We start from the raw sequence: 26,484 nt of genomic DNA, 5'->3' as shown, positions 1-26,484 counted from the left end.
TACCTGAAGGTGCTGGGAACATGGTTTGGGAGGGGGTTGGGGTGGGGGAGTGGTGCGGGTGGGTGGGTAGTGGCCAGGGCATGGGCAAAAACTTGGAAGAAGCTTATTGCTAAGATGAGGCAGAAACTGGTCTTTTGGGAGTGCCGTTCCCTCTCAATTGCAGGTAAAAACCCAGTCATCAGGTGAGGTACTCCGTTGTTGTACATGGCACAGGTCTGGCCCATTCCCCAAACCTGCGCAGTTGCAGTCATCCTAGCCATCTTCCATTTCATCAGGATGTCTAAGATGGACCATGTCTGCAGGGACATCATGTTCAAAGCTATGGATAAGTGGGGGGAAGAACGTACCCATCACCGCCCTCATCCTGATGGCCACCTTAGTGTGCAGCTGCATCAAGCAGTGCATAGACTCTCAGTACACCGAGACCAAGTGTTACTATGTACTGAAGTTCTACCTGTCCCTGGTGTTGTGAAGGATGGGACTGGCCTTGGCACCATAGAATGTCCAAGTAGTTGGACTGTTCCATACCACCTGTCTTTTGTGGAGAAATTTGCAAAACAGAAACACCTTGACCACACGTCCATCAGGAAGTGGTCAGCACGTAATGTCTTCGAGACCCTACGTGAAAAGGAGAGGGTGGACCCTGTTGGATGGTTCCCTGAGCAGACCTGTCAAAGTCATTTGGCAGAATTTCTCATCACTAGAACTTTCTAAGAAGCACCAAGGCATCTGATGAGAAGGGAGGACCTTCCTGTATGCCCAGACTCTCTGTGCCATTACACACTGTCCTTGAAGCGGCTGCAGAGGGTAGAGACTGTCACACATTTTCTTCTTGAATGTGCCTTTACAAAGGAAGTCTGGAGAAAGCTGCAGTGGTTTTTGTCAAGGTTCGTCCCTAACAGCTATGTGACACAGGACTTTGTACTCTGTGGCCTACTGCCCTGGAGGCACAACGAGGCAAACATCATCTGCACTTGGAGAACCATCAGTTCAGTAAATGACGCTCTTTGGCCTGCACAAAACATGTTTGTTTTCCAGAGCAAGGAGTTGACCTTGACTGAGTTTTGCAGATTGGCCCGTGCTAAGGTCCAGCATTACGTGTTGAGGGATGCACTAAGACTTTGGGCAGCTGCCATCAAGCTGCAGTGGGGAAAGACCACCATCTAAGGTTGTTCGGCCAAAGTACAATAGGGCTCTGTTTGGTTATTGGACCCTTCCAGTGCCCCAAGTATAAGTATTTTGAATAAGTGAGAAACGCCTTGGGTTTTTTGGAACTGTTGGGAAAGTCAAACTCTAATGTTTATTTGTTCCCGATACGCTAAGACTGTACAGCACTAAACCGTATATTAAGAATTTTTTATGAATTAAATATATTTTTGAAATAAAAATTCGACATGAGAGGCTCTATTCTTGCATAAGAGCAAGACTTATTGCACGATAACAATATGTTCAGATATATTTGGTCAAGCATAATTAGTAGGACCTCAGGGCATTGCTACAGGTACATCTGCTTCCTCCAAAAGCTAATGTAGAACTCCTTGTCTCCAACCATAGACTGTGTGTGACGTCAGTAGAATGCCAGTGTAACATGAATGCTAACCTTTCAGAACTATTACCTAATACAATAAATTGTTAAAGTGTTAAGTTTCTTCAACTGGGAATGATTGTTTTGGGATATCAAATTAATTAAAGATGTTAGATCATTGGAGAACCCTAGGCCTTTGATGAGAAATATAGTTTAAAATGTTCTAAATTTGGTACACAGATGCTGCAATATACTTAAGCTTATGATTTTAAAAAAAAGTCAATTTTAGTCCTTTATTAAGTCACTAACCTAATTTTTCATATTGAATTTCTCACCTCAGATTAAAGGAAACAAAATGCTAGCAGATAATTAGATTTCAATATTTTCTGATGGTGTGTCAACTTCATTCATTGACTGACTTTATAGATTGCTCATGCTGCATTCTAGAGCTTTCACGCACAAGTTATTTGGTAGACAATTTTGCATGTTTTTCAAATATATCATCCTTTATCAATAATTGCATGCTGGCTCTTTATAAATGTACCATTAGGTGCACAAATATTGGTGACAAAAGTTGGTAATGACCAAAGGGCAACATTAAAATGAAACAGGACATTTCCTAAATATTTTTCTTTTACAATTCAACATCACTTCATACAGAATCCAAACTATGCCTCAGCATTGTATTTTCTCATGATTTAATCAAATTCTTCAAACTGCGGTGTGTATTTTTAGTAGCTCAAATTACCATTGAATATTTTCATTTGGATCTATCACTAATTAAGCACTACTTCGATTGTAATTCATCCAGTACTACAGGCCAGCTGGCTATCATCATTTCTTTTATTGCTTGTCAAGCACAAATTATACAAATTTCCTCATAACGAAAGCAAACAATACCAGTTGTTTTGTTCAGCAGAAAATACAAATTCACCAAAGATTCCAAGTAGCATTTTAACTATTAACATAAACCATAAACAAAACATAAATGTAATTTGATATTGGGTAGACTTAATGCCTTGTAATTCAATTTCTGGAATATTTTGTGGAATCAGTTTTGCATTTAGTGAATAACGTATTGAAAATATTGGAGAATGATAGCTATCTCTGAGTTGGGATGTATTTAGCATCTTGATAAATATAGTGGATGATTATATGGAGATTTAATTCTGACTTAAGAAATCTTAGGTAGTTCGATGGTTTGAAGAAAACTTAACTATTTTTAATTTTATCATTAATCTTATGATATAACCATGTTATTTCCATTGGAAAGATTAACAAATAACAATTGGAGAATATGAGCAGTTGAATTACTATGTCCTAGATATATGTCAAAAAAATGTTGATACAAAGCATTACACTATTGTCATTTATGTGATGTAATTAAGAAACTGAGCATACGTGAATTTGTTTTATTGTTTCTCCGACACCTTCCATAGTTGAGAAAAGCAGATTTGAGGAATGTAAACTTCCTGAAAGGCACTGAAAGCATATTATCACCACGATTAGCACCCATTGTACTTATACCCATTTGAGAAGTAACACTAATTATAGAGCCATTGATATAGCAGAGGGACAGATACAGAGATGAAACTTTACATTCGCAGATAACCTTGAAAATAAGGATTGTGTATCAAGTTAACTGTAGGCTTTATATTTATGCTTGAGGTTCCTTTGGAAATAGTCAAAGAGGAGTATCCAGTTGATATAACTAATGCTTTATCAGCACTGTTATTTTGATTCAGCAGTGACATGATAGAGCTGCAGAGTGGACTGTTCAGCTTATAAAGTGCAGAAGTGATTAGTGCTATCCACTGGAGACTTGATCAGAATACAGTTACCTGCAGCCATAAGTAACCAGCACCATGTCATCTGGTTAATGCCCTTATGATTACAAACTTTTATTGTTCACATGTCTTCCACTCGGTGGGGCTAATTTGCACCCACCTGGAAGCCAGTCCAAACTATTGCATTTGTTGTATTATCTTCCATTCCTACACTGAATCACAATTGAGCTAGGGAAGTGTATACACTTAGCATAGGATTTTGCCCCTCCTTCTGACACCATTGGTCGTTTACAGGCAAGAGGAGGCTGTACATAAAATCTCCACAGTGCAGATAGAGGCCATTCAGCCAACTGAGTCTGCTCCTACCCTCCAAAGGTCATCCCACCTGGACCCAGTCCCCACTCTATCCCCATAACTCCACAATCCTCCTAACCTGCACATTTTTGAACCATGGGAGGAAACTGGTGCACCTAGTGGAAAACCACACAGACACAGGGAGAATATGTAAACTTCACACAGTCACCCAAGGCTGGAATGGGACCCAGGTCCTTGATGCTGTCAGGCAGCAATGCTAACCACTGAGCTGCTGTGCCACCTCTTTTGAAAGATTGATCAGAAAATCCTGAAATTGACAAGGAGCCATTGCAGCTAGATTCCTGCTACTTTCTGATGGAATCTGTTGGATTTCAGTCATTACAGAAGTAATCATTGGAATCCATCAGGAAATTTGGAGCCTATGCAATGAATATCATTGATAACTGATTTTATTTCAATGCACTTTGCAAGGAAATGGCATGCTCGCAGATAGAAATTTGTCACTGGTGGTGGAGCAAAATGAACAATGTTAGCCCACTATCCAAAGCACATGAAACTTAATTCCATTAACAGCAATGGAATTGAAAATCAAGTACAATGTATTGTGGGCAGCTGATCTGATGCTATCTGTTTTGTGTCACCACCTGATGACTTTCTGCATCTGTGTGTAATTTTAACGTGTTACTATTCTTAACGACAATTGTTACATTCAAATTAATTCACAGACTTTGTGAAATATTCTATCATCATATAGTCATACACAGCTGGAATCAAAGGCTTAATTTATACTGTCAAAGTAATGAACTAGTTCACTTGACATAATTAAAACATTTTTATTAGCCATATATTTCTTGTTGGCTCTATGGAGAACAAAGAATTCCTACCTCAGGAGCAAATAAAGCAAGTCAAGTCACCTCAGGTTGTGGGCATGATTTCCTGATTCCCATGAATGTCTGTACTGGTAAAATAGTTATTGTATTGAGTAATCTTGGCTTGGATAACTGGAATTGGAAAATTTCCAGAGACTGCCTTTGGCTGTTACCATCAGATTTAGTTTAAGACTGGGTATTTTCTGACAGTAACAAAGGATTGGGAGACACAAACTATATGACTGATTTCATGTTTCTTTCCAGTCAAGGAGCCAACTGTGTACTTTAAAAGCTCTCTTCACATTGGCTGCAATTACACTGCAGTGACTGTAAAAGGGAAAAGCAATTAAACTATTCAAAATAAATTTCACAGCCTTCACCACCCCCAAGTGGCATTTACATGATACGAATCAATGTGAAGCTAAACTCACTTCACATCAGTATAATGTGTCCTATACATGGAAGGCACATTTAACAATTACTCAGAAAACAATTTAATTTCACTGCAATCATTTCACCAAATGTTTAAAATAATGGAAATGACCTCAGGATTGGAATTCTATTTGAGAAATTATTAGAAGATGTCAGACAGTTCAATTCTTTTTGGGTCACAAGGAATGCTAGTTTAGTTTATCTTCAACGTAAATTAAATTCTATATTTTGTTCATTATTGTTAAAACAACCCTATCATGATTAATAAAAAAAATCACCCTAAGACAAATATAGCTTATTGTCAGCAGAAAGTTCAAGTAACTAAACAGGCACATTTCCTCTGGGGAAATTACTTTAATTTTTCATGTTGGAATCAGATAGCAGTAATGAGCTTGTAGATGTACAGATGTTAATTAATAATTTAGACAAGGATGTGCATGAGTGGCTTAGAAGATACAAGATAAGTTTATTGGAAACAGAACAGAGGTAAAACACTGCAGGAGGATAAAGAATGGTGCTGTGCCCTGAACTCAAATCTTGGAAGGAGCTGGTCTGGACAGCCATAATTGAAGTGACCAATGGTCTGTGGCCAGACAGTGAGGAGTCCTTCACTGGTAAGAACCACACTAAAAAGAAATGGAGAAGGAAATGTTTCAGTTTGAATTCTGTTCCTGATTCCATTTAGAGCACAAAGTACACAAAGAACAGATATCATTTTGTTAATGTTGACATTTGCATGTGCGTTCATGCGTGACAATGGAACAGATACCAGATTGAATAACCTTGTTGGTGAAAGTTATCAGTTGATAAGAAGCAACTAAGCCAAAACAAAAATATTGATATGACAGGATGTGTTGTAAAAACATTATTGATTAAAATAGATTTTTTAGGGCTTCAGGAGTAAACATGAGCTCAGTGTGAGAACATCAGTCAATGATCTTTATTCAATAGTATTTCATTACAGGAATTACATTCTGTTCAGTTCAAACTAACTCTTTTTTTTAACCTTGATGCAATCAGTCCATGTTGAACAGGTTAATTAGTAATAAATCCACGAGTTTTACAATTGATTTACATTAATACTTCAGTCACTGCTAACATGACCTGACCATCTGTTTTCTGCTGTGCTCCTGTGTTGCCTTCTCATTGCAGAATGCATTTTGATTTGTGGTCTACAAATAAGTTAATTTTCATTAATGGAAGCATCTAGACCATACTACATAGAATAACAGAGTATTATGGTACAAATATAGGCCCCACAGCTCCGCTAATCCATGCCAGCCTTTATGGTCTACTTAAATCTCCTCCTATTTTGCCCCTTTTAAATCTACCATTGTAATCATCTCTCTTCTCCCTTATTCATCCTTAAATGCTTGCAACTTGACTTTGTCTATACCATTGATTTCAACCATTCCCTGTGGGAACATGTTTCACACTTGCATCTCTTTTTGGGAATAAAAAGTTTCCTCTACATTCCCAATGGATTAAACATGTCATTTGATTGAACGTGAGATTATGCACTTTGGCAGGAAGAATTGAAGAGCTGAATAGTATTAAAATGAAGAAAGTCTGCAGGAAACTGCAACATAAATGGATCTGGGTGTCCTAATGCATAAATGACAAAAAGCTCAGTGGACTATAGGGAAGACAAATGGAATATTGGCCTTTGTCTCAAAGGGATGGAATATAAAAAATAGTGAGTTCTTGCTAAAAGTATACAAGGCACTAGTCAGACCACAGCTGGAATAATGTGTACTTTTTTGGTCAACTTATCTAAAGGAAAGATATACTAGCATTGAAGGCTATACAGAGAAGGTTTGCTAGGTTGATCCTGGGTATGGAGGGATTTTCTTATGAGGAGAGGTTGAATAGGTTTGGTTGTACTTATTGGAGTTTAGAAAAATGAGAGGAGACCGTATTCAAATGTATAAGATTCTTAGAGGGCTTGATACAATAGATACTAAAAGGTTGTTTCACCCTGTGGGGGAATCTAAGACTAAAGCGCATAATTTCAGAATTAGGAGTAGCACATTTAAGAGAGGTATAAGGCCAAATTTCTTCTTTGAAAGGGTAGTGAATCTATGGAATTCTTTGTCATGGAAGGCTGCAGAAGATGAATCATTATGCATATTAAATGTTGAGATGGACAGATTTTTGATAAGCAAGGGAATCAAAAGCAATAGAGGAAAGGTAGGAAAGTAAAGTTGAGAATTATCAGATCATTCGTGATCTCATCGAATGACTGAGCAGGCTTTCTGAGCTGAATGGCCTATTTCTGCTCCTACATTTTATAGTCTTGTGTCATTACTCATTTCTTGATTTTAAAGAAAAGTTGATAACTTAAAGAATAGCCTGACCAAGTCATTGTTCGCTACTAACTCAATTCCACTAATGGAAAGATTTCAGTATTTCCTTTTCTTAGAAATCCTAATGACTTCTTTTTGTCAGACAGACCCTTGGGACTTTGACGAATTTTGTCATCTATGTCTGCTTTCATTTAGAGGACGCTGCCAAAGTAAGAAAAATGGTCCATGTCCATTCAGACATATGAATTAGGAGCAGGAGTTGACCATACAGATCCATCGAGCCTGCATTGCCATTCCAAAAAATTATGGCTGATCTGATTATTGCTCATTGCAGCCTACCTTCCATTCCTGGCTTATCAAGAATCTATCTACCTTTACTTAAAACTTTTTAAAGACCCTGCTTCCACTGCCTTATTAGGAAGAGAATTCCAAGGGCCTTTGAATCTCTCTGAGAAAAAAAAATCCTCATCTCCAACTTAAATGGTCGACTCCTCATTTTGAAAAAGTGACCCCTAGTTCTAAATTTTCCACACTAAAGGAAACATCCTTTCTACATGCTATCTCTCAAGACACCTCAGAGTCTTATATGTTTCAATCAAGTCATCTCTTATTCTTCTAAATCCCAGCAGTTATAAATCTAGCCTATCTACTTTCCTCATAAAACCTGCCTATTCTAGGTATTAGTCTAGTAAACTTCACTGAACTGCTCTCAATGCATATACACCTTTCCTTAAATAGGGAGACTAATACTGCCCATTTTACTCCTGGTGTGGCCTCACCAATTGATTCATAACGTCCCTACTTTAATATCCAATTCTCCTCACAATAATTTTATATAATTCTATTAGTCATTTGATTGTACAAAACTTGAGTATTGCTGAAAAAGAGACATTTTCTCAAAATCTTTTATTTTGCACTTATAAGGTCAATTTACAAGAATATTAATTTAAGGAAACAACCAACAGTTATACTATACCAGAGAAGGGTGCTGATTGGTTGGCAAGTGGACTTTTTACTTTTCTGTAATTTTCTTTGTAGCCTTGTTCAGTTATTTACTTACCTACTGCAATATGATGGATGTTCGTAATATGTTATGATTATTAGTTGTGAAATTGGGTTCTAAAGTGGAAAAAAAATTGATTTTAGTTGCCAGTTTTTACAGGACAGAAGATTATTTTGAACACTGAGTATGAAAAAAATAAGCATTCATAGAGTCATACAAACCTGCTTCTAAGTCCTCTTCTCTCTCTCTTTCTCTCTCTCTTTTTCCATCTGCGGGTTGTAAGGCTCAAGTCAGCAAACATTTGAGCAAGTATCTCCTCACATGGCTTGCTGTTGATTTATCTAAAGTCATAGGCAAATGAGACTAAGTTTAGTTTGGGATACCTGGTTGGCATCGACGAACTGGACTCTTCAGACCCTTCAATCCAACTTGTTATGGGTTTAGAATGTGCATCCAAAGATCCTTGGTGATTTTCTGAATGGTATCTTGTAGACGGTGCACACTGCAGCTGAGTGTCATACTGGGTGGACTGAATGTTTGCGGATGTGAGGCCAATCAAGTGGGCTGCTTTGTCCTGGCTAGTGTCAAGCTTTTTAAATGTTGTTGGAGCTGCACTTATCCAGGCAAGCAGTGAGTCCTGACTTGGGCCTTTTGGATGGTGGACAGGCACTGGTGAGTGAGGACGTGAGTTACTTGTTGCAAGGTTCCTAGCCTCTGACTTGTTCTTGTAGCCAGTTTTTATATGGCCAGTCCTGTTCATTTTCCGGTCAATGGTAACACCCAAGATGTTGATGGTGGTGGATTTAGTGATCGTAATGCCATTGAATGTTAAGGCATGATGGTTAAATACCACTTAATGGCAGAAGCAGTATCACTAGCATTGCAAACAGCTAGGTCTGGCAAAATATTCTGCTTTTATTTGAAGAAGGCCAGAGGCAGAAGACTGTGGAGACTTTACAGAGGAGGCCATTCTACAAGACTGCTGAAGTTATGAGGTAAAGGGACCCATATTAAATAATAAATGAAACAAATGAGCAAATAAAAACGGGAAGAACTGCAGATGCTGTACAGATTGTTCTGCTATAATGCGTGTTTGGTTAACACAAGTTGGCTATAATGCAATTAATGAATAGTGGACGCTGTTTGGATAACGTGAACTTTCTGCTGTACAGGTACAGAGACTTTCTGTAGTGATTCCCTATAACGCGATTTTCTATAGCGTGAGATCACACAAGAATGCTAGTATTACGTTATAGGAGAACTACCTGTAAATCAGAAACAAAACAGAAGTTGCTGGTAAAGCTCAACAGGTTTGGCAGCAATTGTGAAGAGAAATCAAAGTTATCGTTTTGGGTCCAGTGACCCTTCCTCAGAGCTCAGTTGAGCTTTTCTAGCAACTTCTGTTTTTGAAACAAATGAGCAGTTTGTTTAACAGATTCAGTCACAAACAAATCACATCAGGTGAATGCAAAGGTTTGCCAAAAATAATCCAATTACAGCTGTGCCAACTAAATAAGGAGCATTGAAACGAATGACTCTTCACTGAGGCTCATATGTCTGCAAGGTTGCTGTTGGGGTATAAGAGTTGAATCTTTCTTTTTGTTATTCATAATGAGCTGGATTCAAATAGTTCTTTTGTAGTGTAATATAGTTCTTGTTCATTTTTGTGTACAAGTTGTTCATGTTCTTTTTGTTTTTTTTCCTGACAGGTTATTGTCATTATATTCGATGACTGACCTCCATGTTAAACCAAAAAAAATAAAAGTTAGGGTTTATCAAGTTAGGTCTTAATTTGAAACTGACTTGTGTAGTATTATCACCATTTGGATCAAAACAGTGTCATCAGCAAATTCAGATACTATATATTCTGTCCCTTCACCTAAGTCATGTGTGAAAATTGTAAAAGGTTGAGGCCCCAGCATGATCTCTAATGCATACCAATCATTACTAATTATGCCTACTCTGTTTCCAATTGGCTAGCCAAACTTCTGTAAGTGCCAACATGTTATCTCATACATCATGAACTTTAATTTTCTACAATGACCTTTGAAGTGGCACCTTATCAAATGCCTTTGGGAAATCTAAGTATAATACATCATGAGTTCCCTTTTATCCATTGCACTCATTACTTCTTCAAAGAACTGTACTAAAGTGGTTAAACATGATTTTGCTCGAACAAAACTATATTTACTCTGCCTGACCTCCTGTAATCTCTAATAGTAGCTTCTAATATCATCTAACCTATCTCCTAAGTGTTCTGTACTCCTTTGTCCCAGAGAAACTGATCTTATATGTAATTTCAACCAGGACATCCTCAAACTGAAAGCAAGCAATAAAATCAATGAATGGGTTTTTCCTCCAAGCAAAATAAAACACCCAATTTGTCCAAATCAAATGCAAATTAATGCTTTTCAATGTTCATGTTCCCTGATCAGAAAACTCTCATAACGTAAGCAAATTGCCTTTATCACACTAGAAACTCACTTGTGTCTATCTGGTTTAAACAAAAATTGCTCCAAAAAGACTGACAACTTAAACATTAACACCCTTCTTACACACAGACAAAAACCTACATGCTACTAATTCAAAATCCAAATTCTAAATAAATGAAATTAATATATATACAAATCACACATCAAAGTAAATTCATGACTAATCTGATCGTAGCATCAACTCCACTTCCATGCCTGCTGCTGCATCACCCTGGACTCCCTTGTCAATCATAAATCTATCTAACTCAGCCTTGAATATATTCACTGCCAACTGGGAAAGAGAATTCGAAAGATGCATGATCTTCGAGAGACAAAATTTCTTCTCATCTCCATCTTAAATGTGAGACTCACTATGCTGACACTACTGTGGTGTTCCACAAGGCAGGATTCAACCACTGCAAAAGATGCCCTCAGCAAACATCTGGCCTACCAGCTTTCAACATGTGCGTTATCGAATCATAGAGTCATAGCGACATAAGCAAAGAAACAGACCCTTCAGCCCAACTCGTCCATGCCGACTAGATATCCTAAATAAATCTAGTCCCGTTTGCCAGCATTTGGCCTGTATCCTTCTAAACCTTTCCTATTCATATGCTCATTCAGATGCCTTTTAAATGTGGTAAATTATACCAGCCTCCACCACTTCCTCTGGCAGCTCATTCCATACACACACCACCACCTGCATTAAAAAGTTGCCTGTTAGGTCCCTTTTATATCTTTCCCCTCTCACCTTAAATCTATGCCCTCTAATTTCGGACTCTCCCACCGTGGGGAAAAGACCTTGTCTGTTTTCCCTATCTCTGCCCCTCATGATTTTATAAAACTCTATAAGGTCACACCTCAGTCTCTGCACTCCAGGGAAAATAGCCCCAGTCTATTCAGCCTCTCCCCATAGCACAAACTCTCCAGCCCAGGGAACATCCTTGTAAATCTTTTCTGAACCCTTTCAAGTTTCACAACATCCTTCCTTTAGCAGGGAGACCAGAATTGCTTGATGGCAGGCCATGATTAGTATCTCCATGTCAGGTCTCCTGGGTTAGAGTGTACCACCAAGGTCTTCAACGTTTCCCTCCTACCACCACCAACATCCACTACTCATTTCCTCTCCTTGTCTTTCTCAGCAAACAAAAAGGCATATATAACAAAGTGGCAACTAAGACTCCCAAGTATTTGGTGGAAAACATGATTATTAAGTTGAATATTTGCTATTATATTTTCAAAATTAGGTTGAATCAGTAGCAATAGCCTTGTACAATCATTACTGACTGGCTGATTGAATAGTAATCACATTAGCAAAACTTTCACACTGGAGTGTCCATTCACAAAACTAGTTGTTGCTAGTAAGTTCTAGGATGTGGTTGGGCTTCAGGTGAGTTACTAAACTCACACACAGAATGCAGAATCCAAGCCGCCTGTCAACCAGGATGTTTCATTTGAACAGAAGCATGGCAATTTTATCAGGGACTGATGCCCATGCTTTCCACAAGGATCGTTTGAATGAATTGTACTGTATGAGCAATATTTAAGTTATAAACCATTGCTTATATTCACTACATGGGCAGATTCATATGTTCCATTAACCTATTAGGATAGGATACAAGAACAGGGTCTCTACTTTGTTTCTTAAAATAACAATAGTTAGAGCCAAAAATACCAGGAAGTCAAAAATACTTAAAAAGGAATTTTATTCTCTGCTTGCATTTCCTCAGTTTGTATTACATCTGCAGACTAATGTTAAAAATTAACTTTATTTTATGTCATTGGTCCTCATTTATAGTACATTGTTTGAGTTATTAACAATAAAAATCTAAAATTATTATTATTACAAATTTCATTATTCAGTGATGTAGTGGTATTGGATTTAGGAATTCTCCCAACTTAAATTTTAACTCACAATAAAACTAATAGCCAATGAATTAAATTTTTGTAGGTTCAAGATGGGAAAGTATGTTCTATATGTGTAGTAGCAGTAAGGCTTCCCTCCTTTTATACTCCAAAACCCTTGAACTAAGGGCCAACATTCTATTAGTCTTCCTGATTATCTGCTATACCTGTGTGCTAGATTTCTGTGTTTTTTGCACAAGTACCTCCAAGTCCCTGTGATGCTTTCTGCAGTTTTGTCTCCATTTTAATAATACGTTGTTCTTTTATTCTCCCTTCCAAAATGAACAACTCCACATTTGCCCCCATTGTATTCCATTTGCCAACTTTATGCCCACGCACTTTATCTATCTGTATCTCTCTGTAAACTGTTGTATCACTCTCATAACTTACCTTGCCACCCATTTTAATGTTCTATAAATTTGACTACAATATATTCACTTCCTTTCTCCATGGCATTACTTTATATTGTAAATAGTTTTGGTCCCAGCATTTATCCCTGTGGAAACCCACTGGTCAGGGTTGCCAACCTGGAAAAGAAAAACCTTACCTCCATTCGCTGTATCCTGCCCATAAGCCAATTCTCTCTCCATGCCAATACACTACCACCAACACCATGGGCTCTTAACTTATCTTGTAACCTTTTGTGAAGTACTTTGTCGAAAGCCTTCTGGAGTCCAAATACCACATATCTACTGGTTCCTCTCTATGCAATCTGGTTGATACATCTTTTAAAAGCTCTCATAAATTAGTCAGACACGATTTCCCTTTCATGAAGCCATGCTGACTCTGCTTGATTAGGTTATGATTTTCCAATGTTCTGCTATTTTTCCTTAATAATTGATTCCAGTTCTTTTCTAACAATAGTGTTAGGCTAATCGACTTATAGTTACCTACTTTATGACTCTGTCCCTTTTAAAAGGGGCAGAGGTTTATCACATTTGCAGTTTTCCAATCCCTTGATACTTCACAATTCAATAATTTTTGGAAAAATTGCAACCAATGTATCCACAATCTTTAATTACTTCTTTTAGGGTCCTAGGATGCAAGCCACAGGGCCAGGGGATCTATCTGTCTTTAGTCCCATTAGTTTGTCTGATATTACTTCCCTAGTAATGGTGATTGATCTTAATTCCTCCCTATACATTTTAGTACTAATGGGATGTTCAAACTATTTTCCAACGTAAAGCCAGATGCAAAATATCTCTTTAACTTCTCTGCCATTTGCTTGTTCTCCAAAACCATCTCCCTAGATTCATTGTGTAAGGGACATATGTTCACTCTAAGCTCTCTCTTCCTTTTTGTATATTTAGTCAACCTCTTATTGACAGTTTTTATATTCCTTACTAGTTTGCATTTGCAGTTTACTTTCTCTGTCTTTTTATATTTTAGTCATCTTTACTTAGGTTCTGAATTTATCCCAGTTTTGAGGGTTATCACTAACTTTGGCCTCCTTATGTGCTTTTTCTTTCAACTTAATCTCCTCAATTTCCCTTGGTTAGCCATGGTTGGTTTATCCCTTTCTCAGAATCTTTCCTCCTTACTGGTATGTACTTTTGCTAACAACCATGAATTTCCCTAAATAGCTGACACTGCTTGCTACTGTCATTCCTGCTAATCTATCTGCCCAGTCCTCTTTAGTTAACACTATCCTCATTTTATTGTAATTCCCTTTATTTAAGTTAAACTTTGTTGTTTCTGACCCAAATTTCTTATTCTCAAACTAAATATTAAATTCTATCATGTTATGATCGCTACTTCCGAGGGGATCTTTTACTTGGAGGCCATTTGTTAAACCTGCCTCTTTAGCCATTTGTTAAACCTGCCTCTTTACTAATTACCAGATCCAAGGCAGCCTGCTCCCTGGTTGGCTCCATCATATATTGCCTTAGGAAACTATCCCGAATGCACTATATAAATTTGTTCATAGCTACCCTTTCCAATTTGATTAATCTAATCAACATGAAGATTAAAATCACTCATAATTATTGCTCTATTCTTTTTACATGTCCCTTTTTTTTTCATTTATAGCCTTTCCCACAGACTGGGTACAGCTTAGGGTTCTGTACACTATTTCTACCAATACTCTTTTTACCATGCTATTTTCTACCTCCATCAACATCATCCGAGCTTAGATCATGTCTCACAACTTTCCTCATGTAATTTCTTATCAATGATGCTACCCCACCATCCCTCCTGTCTCTCCAAAAGGTCAAATTACCCCTGAGTGTTAAGTTACCAGTTTTGATCTCCTTGGAACCATGGTTCTGTAATGGCTATGAAATTATATTTGTTTATCTCAGTTTCTGCCATAGTTCGTTTATCTACTTCTGTGCACTAACGTACAAAGTCTTTAAGTTTGTTCTTCTACCAAATTTTACTACACTTTTATGGTTTTTTGCTATAATATGACATCCAAATATTCTGATCCTTCCCTTTATTGACTGGTAACAATCACCTTCATCACTAACTTGCAATCCTACATTCTCCTTTGCCTTTGATTTTATAAATTTTCCATGCAACTGAACCCATCAGCAGCCCCCCAACTATTTCGTTTAAAGCCCTATCTACAACCCATTTTAAGTGATTCACCTGGAGTCTGATCCCAGCATGATTCAGGTAGAGCCCATCTGATCAGAACAGCTCCCTCCTTTCCCAGTACTGGTGCCAATATCCCAGGGAGTTTGAATCTGTTTCTCCCTTGCCGATCTTTGAGCCAAGTATTACCTCTTTAATGTTGTTGATCCTGTACCAATCAGCTCATGGCTCAGGTGAAAAAGAAGTGCTTTGGAAATTATTACCTTTTCTGTTCTGCTTTGTAATTTTGTGTCTAACTGCTCATATTCCCTCAGCAGAATCTCTTTCCTCTTTCAACCTTTATCATGGACCACAACAACTGAATCTTTTCCCTCCCACTCCAAGTTCCTCTGCAGCCCAAATGAGATATCCACAACCCAAGCACCCGGCAGGCAACACAACCTTCAGTACACTCGATCCTGGCTACAGAGAACAGTCTTTATTCCCCTGACTATGCTATTTTCAGTTAAAACTACATTTCTCTTTTCTCCAGCCTCTTCAACGACTCCCTGTACCATGGTGCTATGGTCAGTTTGCTCATCCTCCTGACAGCCTCTGCTCCCCGATCCACACAAGGTACAAGAATCTCAAACCTGTTAGACAAGCTCAAAGGCATTACCTCCTGGATCTCTCTATCTGCCTCACTCATATTCACATCCTCCTATCCCTGACCACTGATCAAATTTGAGGTATCCAATCTAAGGAGTGTGACTGCCTCCTGAAGCATAGCATTCTGGTGACTCTCCCTCTCATTGATGTGTCACAGTGTTCGAAACTCAGACTCCACCTGATTATCTCTGACTTGGAGTTCCTCAAACAACCAACACTTGCTACAGATGTGGTCACTGTGGCCCACAATGGGGTCCACCAGCTCCCACATCATGGAGGTATAACACATTGCCTGGTCCTGCATTTCTATTTACTTAGTTCTCAATTTGATTTTTTAAAAGCATTCCTACTGATCTTCTAGTTTGTAATTTGTAAATATTTATCCTATTTATTTTTAATCTGAAAGTAAACTATAATAGCAGCAATTAGCAATGATTTCATGGTTTTCCTGTGATGTCACTCGTTGTTTTGTGTTGAGCCCCCAATGGTGGGCTTCAGTTGAGCTAATTAAAAGATGTTACAAACTAGAAATAAAGAAAGCAATCAAAAAGCACCTTTTCCCCGCAGCACCAAATTCCATTGTTGCTCCAAATTCGCTGAGCTATATATTCATTCAGGCTATGTCTCATTTCAGATGTGATCTCTTCTTACTGACCTTACTGATTGTGTGCTTTCACCAGAACCTCTCATAAATAGAGCTGAGGTGAGATGACTAATGCTAGTTAAGCTTCAATAGTAATCAATACCTATTGAGACCCTGTTCAGGCTTCAGGTGATTGACTGATAACTGTCCGTCTTAGCTATCTTATTAAGCTTTTCACTAGACTACTGAATTCTAAAGAAAGATTTACCAGTTCTGCTCCCAAGCTGCTCCAAAATCCCTAAACTATACATTCATTCAGGCTATGCCTCACTCCAGATGTGATCCCTGCTTCCTGACCATGCAAAGCTTACTGACCATGTGCTGACATGATTGAATTTGACATCCAGTTTTAAAAGGAGAAGAGTTAGGTTGTTGACTTGCTCGCTGAGCTGGCTTGTTTTTATCCATCGTTTTGTCAACATGCTAGGTGACATCATCAATGGAGCCTCCAATGAAGTGATGTTATTCTACTCCTCTTGGAATTTATACTGTCCAGTCTGTTATGGTGAGTACTGTCATTTCTGGTCTTGATCTGTATGGGTTTGTATATGGGGTCCAATTCTATATGTTTGTTGATTGAAGTATGGGTGGAGAACCATGCATCTAGTAGCCCAATTCAAACATAGACATGCACAGGAATTCCAGAAAGGTTAATCAGAACCAGTAAATTAGAGCATGAGAACAAGCTAGGTAGAAATGTAAAAACAGATGGCAAGATTTTCTATAAGTATCTCGAAAGGAAAAGGGTAAATAAAGCAAATGTTTGGCCTCTTGGGCATGAGAATGGGGAATTAATAGTTGATAATAAAGAAATTGTGGGTGTGATGAATAAATACATTGCTTCTGTCTTCACCCAGGAAGATACAAAATACACTCAGATAATGCTTGTATATCAGAGGTTGAAGGCAATGAGGGATGAAAGGAATTTGGTGAAACTACCAGCGAAATGGTGTTCATTATCCAAAAATCAGTACCTTTGTGGCTCTACTTTCTAACTTAGCCTGAGCTACTCATAATCTATCAGCTGAGTTTCTTTCCTGGTCCTACCTGTGTCATATAGACATACATGAACCACCCCAATTGAATTGTTCCCCTTTCACTCCAAGTTCCTTTCCAGAAGAGATGTCCTGAACTTTGCCACCAGGTAGGCAGCACAGCCTTCAGGACTTTGTCTTAACTGCAGAGAACAGTAACTATTCCCTTCACTATCCTATCCCCTATTAGTAATACATTTCTCTTTTCTCTCCATGCTCTCCCCTGCCCTGAATACAGGACAGAACAGGTTAATAATCTCTGTTATATTCCATACAATCTGATTCATAATCTTCATGATGACAAAGGAAAGGGAGTAGGTCATTCAGCTCCTCAAATTTGTTCTCCCATTCAAATAGTTGAAGCTGATTTTTCTTTTAATTTATTCTACCTATACGCCCCACCCCCTTTTGATTCCATTATCCTGGATACATTTGCCCACCAAAAATATATAAAACTTTATTTTTATTTCAATTTCAAGGAGAAAATCTCAGAATCCACTCCCTTTGTGACTGGTATGTAATCTCCATTTCATAATTTCCCTTATAGAAGATGAGTATTAACTTTACAGGTCACCTTCGTCTTAAGTACCACTTCTTCCATTAGCTAACGATAGAATTGAAATATTTGTATTGTAATTGAAACAGATAACTTGACTTTGATATGTTTTATATTAGCTGCTGTATGGCAGGAGAGCTACTCTTATCACTTTGCTTCTATATGCTAGCATGCAAAGCATCCGAGTGTTCCATACAGTAACTGATAAACAAAAGGCTAATTCCCGATAACTGAATTTAAAAAGATGTGTAACCTATTCAATATGAATTTTGTGCATAAAATTAGACGTATCAGTTGGGAAATGTAATTGTTTCCATTTTCAGGATCGTCGTATGTCTCCAATTTCAGCTTCCATATAATTAAATGTTGGTTGAAGTTCTGTCTACCTCTCAAGAATCACTGTTTTGTCTGACTCACATGCAAACATTTCTAATTCTACACATCTGTGATCTACCTACATGGGATTGCCAACAAACAGCAATCGAGAAATAGTTTAATGAAGTAGGCCCATCGCCCACTAGAATCTAGATTGCTGAAACTTTTTCTCAGGTGTGTTAATTTACAGAAGGAAAATAAAATGATTCAATTGCAAACTAGTGCACAGATCAGAGAAAACCATGGGTCACTTCTGCCAACTCGGTGTGTTGACCTTTTTTATCAAATCAAACTGACAGAAACAGATTCCGGAGAGGGAGATGGAGTGAAGTGATGCCTTTATATGTAATAAATTCAATGATAAAGACTTATTGCACAACAAATATGAGATGTTCTACACATACATGTTCCCATTATTACATTATGATATTGGTATGTGGTTACCAAGACAACCACCACGTACTGCCCACAGTCATTTGGGTTGAATTTCAGAAACAAAAAATATTCAATTTTGTGCACTCCAGTTTAAACTTTATAAAAAGACTGCTGTTTGTCTGGATCTTTCTAATGGCAAAGTGACAAACATTGAAAATCAAACTGGGAAAACAAATTGATGATGGAATAAATTGAGGTTGTACTAGTGTTACAGAATACATCTAAAATGAACAACAAAGACACTTTCACAGAAATCTGGAGACCCTTTTAGAAAAATTTCTTTGCCAGTTGTGATGTTCCAGGAATTTGCTAGAGCTACTGGCAGCTTCAAATTCTGTCCAGCTGGCAGCCTGTCAAATATACACTGCGTTTCCCTCATGTCCAAATCAGTTGGCTTCTTGTTGATAAGAAGGCAGTGACTTTTATGTTTTCATGGTTAGAGAATTTACCATTAGCTGAGCAGCCTTCATGGGCCCTTTGTTGTAGAAACATAGAAAACATATAAATTAGGAGTAGGAGTAGACTACTCAGTCTTTGAGACTATTCTGCTATTCAATATGCTCATAGTTGATCATCCATCTCAGACTAGCTATTTTTACACATTTAGCACCTGGCATTTATGAGCAAAGTGTGTGTGATAGACCTATGCTGCTTTGAAATTCAAAATTGCCTTGATGTCCTATGGCATAAGATAACCACAGGCACATTGTAAACATGCTCTTGACTGGGTTCTGGGGTTGCCGTAGAGGCAGCCAATGAAAGTACTACAATATACAACATATGCAATATCCTTTCATTGTCACGCATACTCCATTGTAGGAGTACAGTGAAAAATGTTTACAACGTTTGCCTTCTTATGGCAACATCTTAGGTACAAGTACTTAGGTACAATTCTTGGATACAGAAGAGGAACAAAAGTAGTTGCTTAATTACAGAGTTGAAGATAAATTAAAAAAAGGAAAATAATAAGGGGTTAACATTACAGTGTTCTAAGGCAAGTTCTAAGGTAAGGATTGTCCCCTCACACCAGTCTCCAGGACTCATTGCCTGCATGCTGCTCCAGGGTCACTTCCCACATGCTGCTGCGGGGCTTCTTCCCTGCTGTAAGGGTCATTGCCCGCAGTGTTCTAAGGCTCACGGGGTGTGCTTGCAGGCCCCAGAGCACAAGGCCACACTGATTGTGCTGGTTCCGCACTGTTGCGGGGGACGACTTACCAGGGGTAAGCCATGGGGTGCAGGTCTCTGGCACAGAGTCTGTCCCTGTTGCTCAGAAGGGAAGGGGGAGAGGAGGAGAGCATTAGTCATTGGGGACTCCATATTTAGGGGGACAGATAGGAGATTCTGTGGGAACGAGAGAGACTCACAGTTGGTGTGTTGACTCCCAGGTGCCAGGGTCCGTGATGTCTCGGATCGTGTTTTCAGGATCCTTAAGGGGGAGGGAGAGCAGTCCCAAGTCATGGTCCACATAGGCACCAACGACATAGGTAGGAAACGGGATGGGGATGTAAGGCAGAAATTCAAGGAGCTAGGGTGGAAGCTTAGAGCTAGAACAAACAGAGTTGTTATCTCTGATTTGTTACCCGTGCCACGTGCTAGCGAGGCGAGGAATAGGGAGAGAGAGCAGTTGAACACGTGGCTACAGGGATGGTGCAGGAGGGAGGGATTCAGATACCTGGATAATTGCGGGTCATTCTGGGGTAGGTGGGACCTCTACAAACGGGATGGTCTACACCTGAACCAGAGGGGTACCAATATCCTGGGGGGGAAATTTGCTAATGCTCTTCCGGAGGGTTTAAACTAATTCAGCAGGGGCATGGGAACCTGAATTCTAGCTCCAGTGTACAGGAGGTTGAGAGTAGTGAGGTCATGAATAAGGTTTCAAGATCGCAGGAGTGTACCGACAGGCAGGAAGCTGGTTTGAAATGTGTCTACTTCAACGCCAGGAGCATCCAGAATAAGGTGGGTGAATTTGCAGCATGGGTTGGTACCTGGGACTTCGATGTTGTGGCCATTTCGGAGACATGGATAGAGCAGGGACAGGAACGGTTGTTGCAGGTTCTGGGGTTTAGATGTTTCAGTAAGATCAGGGAAGGTGGTAAAAGAGGGGGAGGTGTGGCATTGTTAGTCAAGGACAGTATTACGATGGCAGAAAGGACGTTTGATGAGGACTCCACTACTGAGGTAGTATGGGCTGAGGTTAGAAACAGGAAAGGAGAGGTCACCCTGTTGGGAGTTTTCTATAGGCCTCCGAAAAGTTCCAGAGATGTAGAGGAAAGGATTGCAAAGATGATTCTGGATAGGAGCAAAAGTAACAGGGTAGTTGTTATGGGGGACTTTAACTTTCCAAACATTGACTGGAAACGCTATAGTTCGAGTACTTTAGATGGGTCAGTTTTTGTCCAATGTGTGCAGGAGGGTTTCCTGACACAGTATGTAAGGCGAGGCCACATTGGATTTGGTACTCGTTAATAACCAGGCCAGGCGTTAGATTTGGAGGTAGGTGAGCACTTTGGTGATAGTGACCACAATTCGGTTACGTTTATTTTAGCGATGGAAAGGGATAGGTATATACTGCAGGGTAAGAATTATAGCTGGGGGAAAGGCAATTATGAGGTGATTAGGCAAGATTTAGGATGCATAGGATGGAGAAGGAAACTGCAGGGGCTGGGCACAATTGAAATGTGGAGCTTGTTCAAGGAACAGCTACTGCGTGTCCTTGATAAGTATGTACCTGTCAGGCAGGGAGGAAGTGGTGGAGAGAGGGAACTGTCGTTTACTAAAGAAGTTGAATCTCTTGTCAAGAAGAAGAAGGAGGCTTATGTAAAGATGAGGCGTGAAGGCTCAGTTAGGGCGCTTGAGAGTTACAAGTTAGCCAGGAAGGACCTAAAGAGAGAGCTAAGAAGAGCCAGGAGGGTACATGAGAAGTCTTTAGCAGGTAGGATCAAGGAAAACCCTAAAGCTTTCTATAAGTATGTCAGGAATAAAAGAATGACTAGAGTAAGATTAGGGCCAGTTAAGGACAGTAGTGGAAAGTTGTGCGTGGAGCCCGAAGAGATAGGAGAGGCACTAAATGAATATTTTTCGTCAGTACTCACACAGGAAAAAGACAATGTTGTCGAGGAGAATACTGAGATACAGGCTATTAGACTAGACGGGATTGAGGTTCATAAGGAGGAGGTGTTAGCAATTCTGGAAGGTGTGAAAATAGATAAGTCCCCTGGGCCGGATGGGATTTATCCTAGGATTCTCTGGGAAGCTAGGAAGGAGATTGCAGAGCCTTTGGCTTTGATCTTTATGTCATCATTATCTACAGGAATAGTGCCAGGAGACTGGAGGATAGCAAATGTTGTCCCCTTGTTCAAGAAGGGGAGTAGAGACAACCCTGGTAATTATAGACCAGTGAGCCTTACTTCGGTTGTGGGTAAAGTGTTGGAAAGGATTATAAGAGATAGGATTTATAATTATCTAGAAAAGAATAATTTGGTTAGGGATAGTCAACACGGTTTTGTGAAGGGTAGGTCGTGCCTCACAAACCTTATTGAGTCCTTTGAGAAGGTGACCAAACAGGTGGATGAGGGTAAAGCGGTTGATGTGGTGTATATGGATTTCAGTAAAGCGTTTGATAAGGTTCCCCACGGTAGGCTATTGCAGAAAATACGGAGGCATGGGATTGAGGGTGATTTAGCAGTCTGGATCAGAAATTGACTAGCTGTAAGGAGACAGAGGGTGGTAGTTGATGGGAAATGTTCATCCTGGAGTTCAGTTACTAGTGGTGTACCACAAGGATCTGTTTTGGGGCCACTGCTGTTTGTCATTTTTATAAATGATCTGGATGAGGGCGTAGAAGGATGGGTTAGTAAATTTGCGGATGAGACCAAAATCGGTGGAGTTGTGGATAGTGCGGAAGGATGTTGCAGGTTACAGAGGGACATAGATAAGCTGCAGAGCTGGGCTGAGAGGTGGCAAATGGAGTTTAATGCAGAAAAGTGTGAGGTGATTCACTTTGGAAGGAGTAACAGGAATACAGAGTACTGGGCTAATGGTAAGATTCTTGGTAGTGTGGATGAGCAGAGAGATCTTGGTGTCCATGTGCATAGATCCCTGAAAGTTGCCACCCAGGTTGATAGGGTTGTTAAGAAAACGTACAGTGTGTTAGGTTTTATTGGTAGAGGGATTGAGTTTCGGAGCCATGAGGTCATGTTGCAGCTGTACAAAACTCTGGTGCGGCCACACTTGGAGTATTGCGTACAGTTCTGGTCGCCGCATTATAGGAAGGATGTGGAAACATTGGAAAGGGTGCAGAGGAGATTTACCAGGATGTTGCCTGATATGGAGGGAAGGTCTTATGAAGTTAGGCTGAGGGACTTGAGGCAGTTTTCGTTAGAGAGAAGAAGGTTAAGAGGTGACTTGATAGAGACATACAAGATGATCAGAGGATTAGATAGGGTGGACAGTGAGAGCCTTTTTCCTCGGATGGTGATGGCTAGCATGAGGGGACATAGCTTTAAATTGAGGGGTGATAGATATAGGACAGATGTCAGAGGTAGGTTCTTTACTCAGAGAGTAGGATGGGCGTGGAATGCCCTGCCTGCAACAATTGTAGACTCGCCAACTTTAAGGGCATTTAAATGGTCATTGGATAAACATATGGATGATAATGGAATAGTTTAGGTTAGATGGGCTTCAGATCGGTTTCACAGGTCGGCGCAACATGGAGGGCCGAAGGGCCTGTACTGAGCTGTAATGTTCTATGTTCGATGTTCTATGTTCTATGTTCCATGCCCTTTCTAGTCCACCGCAGGACTCAGCCCATGCCCGTTCCGGTCCGCCGCGGGATTTGTACTGTGCTCACTCTGGTCCGCCGTGGGGCTCAGCCTGTGCCCACTCTGGTCCACTGTGGCACTCAACCAATGCCTGCTCCTGTTTGCTGTGGGACTCAACCCATGCTCAACTTGTCTGCTTCAGGACTCAGCCCATGCCCACTCTGCAACTCCACTCTCTGGCATGTGGCCGTGATGGGAGAGGGAGGAGAAAGGAAAATCCACAAAGAGGAGAGAAAAAAAAAAGAGGGAAGAAAAGATAAAGGGACCGGAGATCAGAGCAGATCAGACTGGAGTGCCCTACTGCCGCCATCTTGCTGCTTTCTATTAATGTGCAGAAATGGAATAGAAAGGAGTGACCAGTGTATCACTATTATTTTGGGGGCTCTGCTAACCTTATCTACAGGATGAATAGTGTACAAATTACAGCAATATTACATCCATTAAAGGCGTTTCTTAACGAAATAAACTCACTCACACAGAATTAAAAATTAGGCTGGTAGAATCCTTTACAACAGAAAGAGATCATTCAGTCTATCAAGTTTGCTGCAACTTTTGTCCAGTTTAGTGTCAAAGCCCAGCCTTTCCCCCATAACCCAAAAGTTAGTCAACTTCAACTTCAACAGCCTTTAAAAATTTCTAACTAATTCTGTTCCTACTCTACTTCAGGTAGCATTTTCCAGATCTTAACACTGCTGCCTGAAAACAATTTGTCTAATTCTACTTCCTGCCAATTTTTAAAAGATATATGATCTTTGGTTACTGACCCATTTGTCAAAGGGAACAGTTTCTCTCGACTTCTTCTATCAAAACCCTTTATAATTTCAAATACTTTTGTTAGTCTTCCTTCACCCTCATGGAAATGTTGTCACATGGTGGTTAACATTCCTACCTCTGAACCAGAGGCTCTAGGTTTGTGTTCCACTCTGGGACTTGATAGTTATAGAATGTGTGTTCACAATGTGAGACAAATTGATGGTTATTATGCAAATCCTTTCAATGCACCAATGACAGGTGATACAATTGGAAGATTGCTGGCTGACCATGCTTGACATAGGTCATATCCCCTTAAGCTTTACCATTCAGCTTCAGCCTGTTCTAGAAAGAACAAGCTGCGGAAAACAGACATAAGCATGCACATTGCCTCAGTTGTTTCAGGAAATTCTTCTGATATTTCCTGTTCTATGGAGAACAATGCCAAGTTCTCCAATCTTTTCATGTTACTGAAGTCCTTCATTCCCAGTATGGCACTAGTAGTCTCTTCTGTACCTTCTCCAATTATAGATTTCATAAAGTGTAATGCCCAGAAATGTAAACAACAGGTCAGCAGAGGTTTATCCTATTATTACAAAGGTTTCTAAGATTTTGGAGCAGATTTGTATTTTGGGTTGTGGATGTTGGGACGACAAAGATCCTGGGACAAGCAAAGCAGAGACAGGCACAGGAGTTCCTAGAAACCTGGTACTTCACAAAGAAAGCCATCAACAAACACATAGAACTCGACGCCATATCCACTCCATTGCGAAGGAAAACCGGAAGTGAGGTAATCCAGCTCAACGGACTCCAGAGTTTAAAAACCAGGCGGGAAAACACAACGGCGTTTCAATCGGAGGCTGCACTGATTATGTTACCCAGCAGGGTAATGAAACGTCTGCGGAACAACAACGCACCAGCTCGGCGAGCCAACCAACCTCAACATTACAAAGGTTTATCATGACGTCCTTGTTTTTACATCTAATACTCCAATTTCTTATTTTTAATTCATTCACTAGAGGAATTAATCTAACTATACATGAGAACATAAGAACTAGGAGCAGGAGTAGGCCATCCAGCCCCTCGAGCCTGCCCCACCATTTAATAAGATCATGTCTGATCTTATTGAGACTCAGCTCCACTTACCCGCCCGCTCACCATAACCCTTAATTCCTTTACTGTTCAAAAATTTATCTAGCCTTGCCTTAAACACATTCAGCGAGGTAGCTTCAACCGCTTCACTGGGCAGGGAATTCCACAGATTCACAACCCTTTGGGTGAAGAAGTTCCTCCTGACCTCAGTCCTACATCTGCTTCCCTTTATTTTGAGGCGATGCCCCCTAGTCCTAGTTTCACCTGCTAGCAGAAACAACCTCCCTGCCTCCACCTTATCTATTCCCTTCATAGTCTTACATGTTTCTATAAGATCTCCCCTCATTATTCTGAATTCCAATGAGTATAATCCCAGCCTACTCAGTCTGTCCTCATAATCCAGCCCTCTCAACTCTGGAATCAACCGAGTGAATCTCCTCTGCACCCCCTCCAGTGCGAGTATATCTCTTCTCAAGTAAGGAGACCAAAACTGCACACAGTGGTCCAGGTGTGGCCTCACCAGGACCCTATACAGCTGCAGCATAGTCTCCCTGTTTTTAAATTCCATCCCTCTAGCAATGGCAGACAAAATTCCATTTGCCTTTTTAACTACCTGCTGCACCTGCAATCCTACTTTTAGCGATTCATGCACAAGGACACCCAAGTCCCTCTGCGCAGCAGTGTGCTGCAATTTTTTACCATTTAAAACATAGTCCATTTTGCTGTTATTCCTACCAAAATGGATGACCTCACACTTATCAACATTGTACTCCATCTGCCATTCCTTTGCCCACTCACTTAGACTATCTATATCCCTCTGCAGACTTTCAGTGTCTTCTGCATACTTTGCTCTACCACTCATCTTAGTGTCATCTGCAAATTTCGACACACCGCACTTAGTCCCCAACTCCAAATCATCTATGTAAATTGTAAACAATTGCGGTCCCAACACTGATCCCTGAGGCACACCACTAGCCACT

At 39.9% G+C, this 26,484-nt stretch overlaps 1 protein-coding gene and 1 long non-coding RNA gene across 3 annotated transcripts in view; both read right to left on the bottom strand.

The window, feature by feature from the left end:
• smim29 (small integral membrane protein 29) overlaps positions 1–26,484 on the bottom strand; it is a 124,405-nt gene that overhangs the window by 78,206 nt on the left and 19,715 nt on the right. The window lies entirely within an intron of this gene.
• Positions 5,380–8,572, bottom strand: LOC125486075. Its single transcript, XR_007264759.1, has 3 exons — positions 8,459–8,572; positions 8,295–8,353; positions 5,380–5,554 (listed from the first exon to the last, which is right to left on the bottom strand). It is a non-coding gene; the product is annotated as an uncharacterized LOC125486075 (long non-coding RNA).

Source organism: Rhincodon typus, chromosome 25, assembly GCF_021869965.1.
Source record: "Rhincodon typus isolate 14 chromosome 25, sRhiTyp1.1, whole genome shotgun sequence".
Taxonomy (NCBI): Eukaryota; Metazoa; Chordata; class Chondrichthyes; order Orectolobiformes; family Rhincodontidae; genus Rhincodon; species Rhincodon typus.
This window is presented reverse-complemented; position numbering and strand designations above follow the sequence as displayed.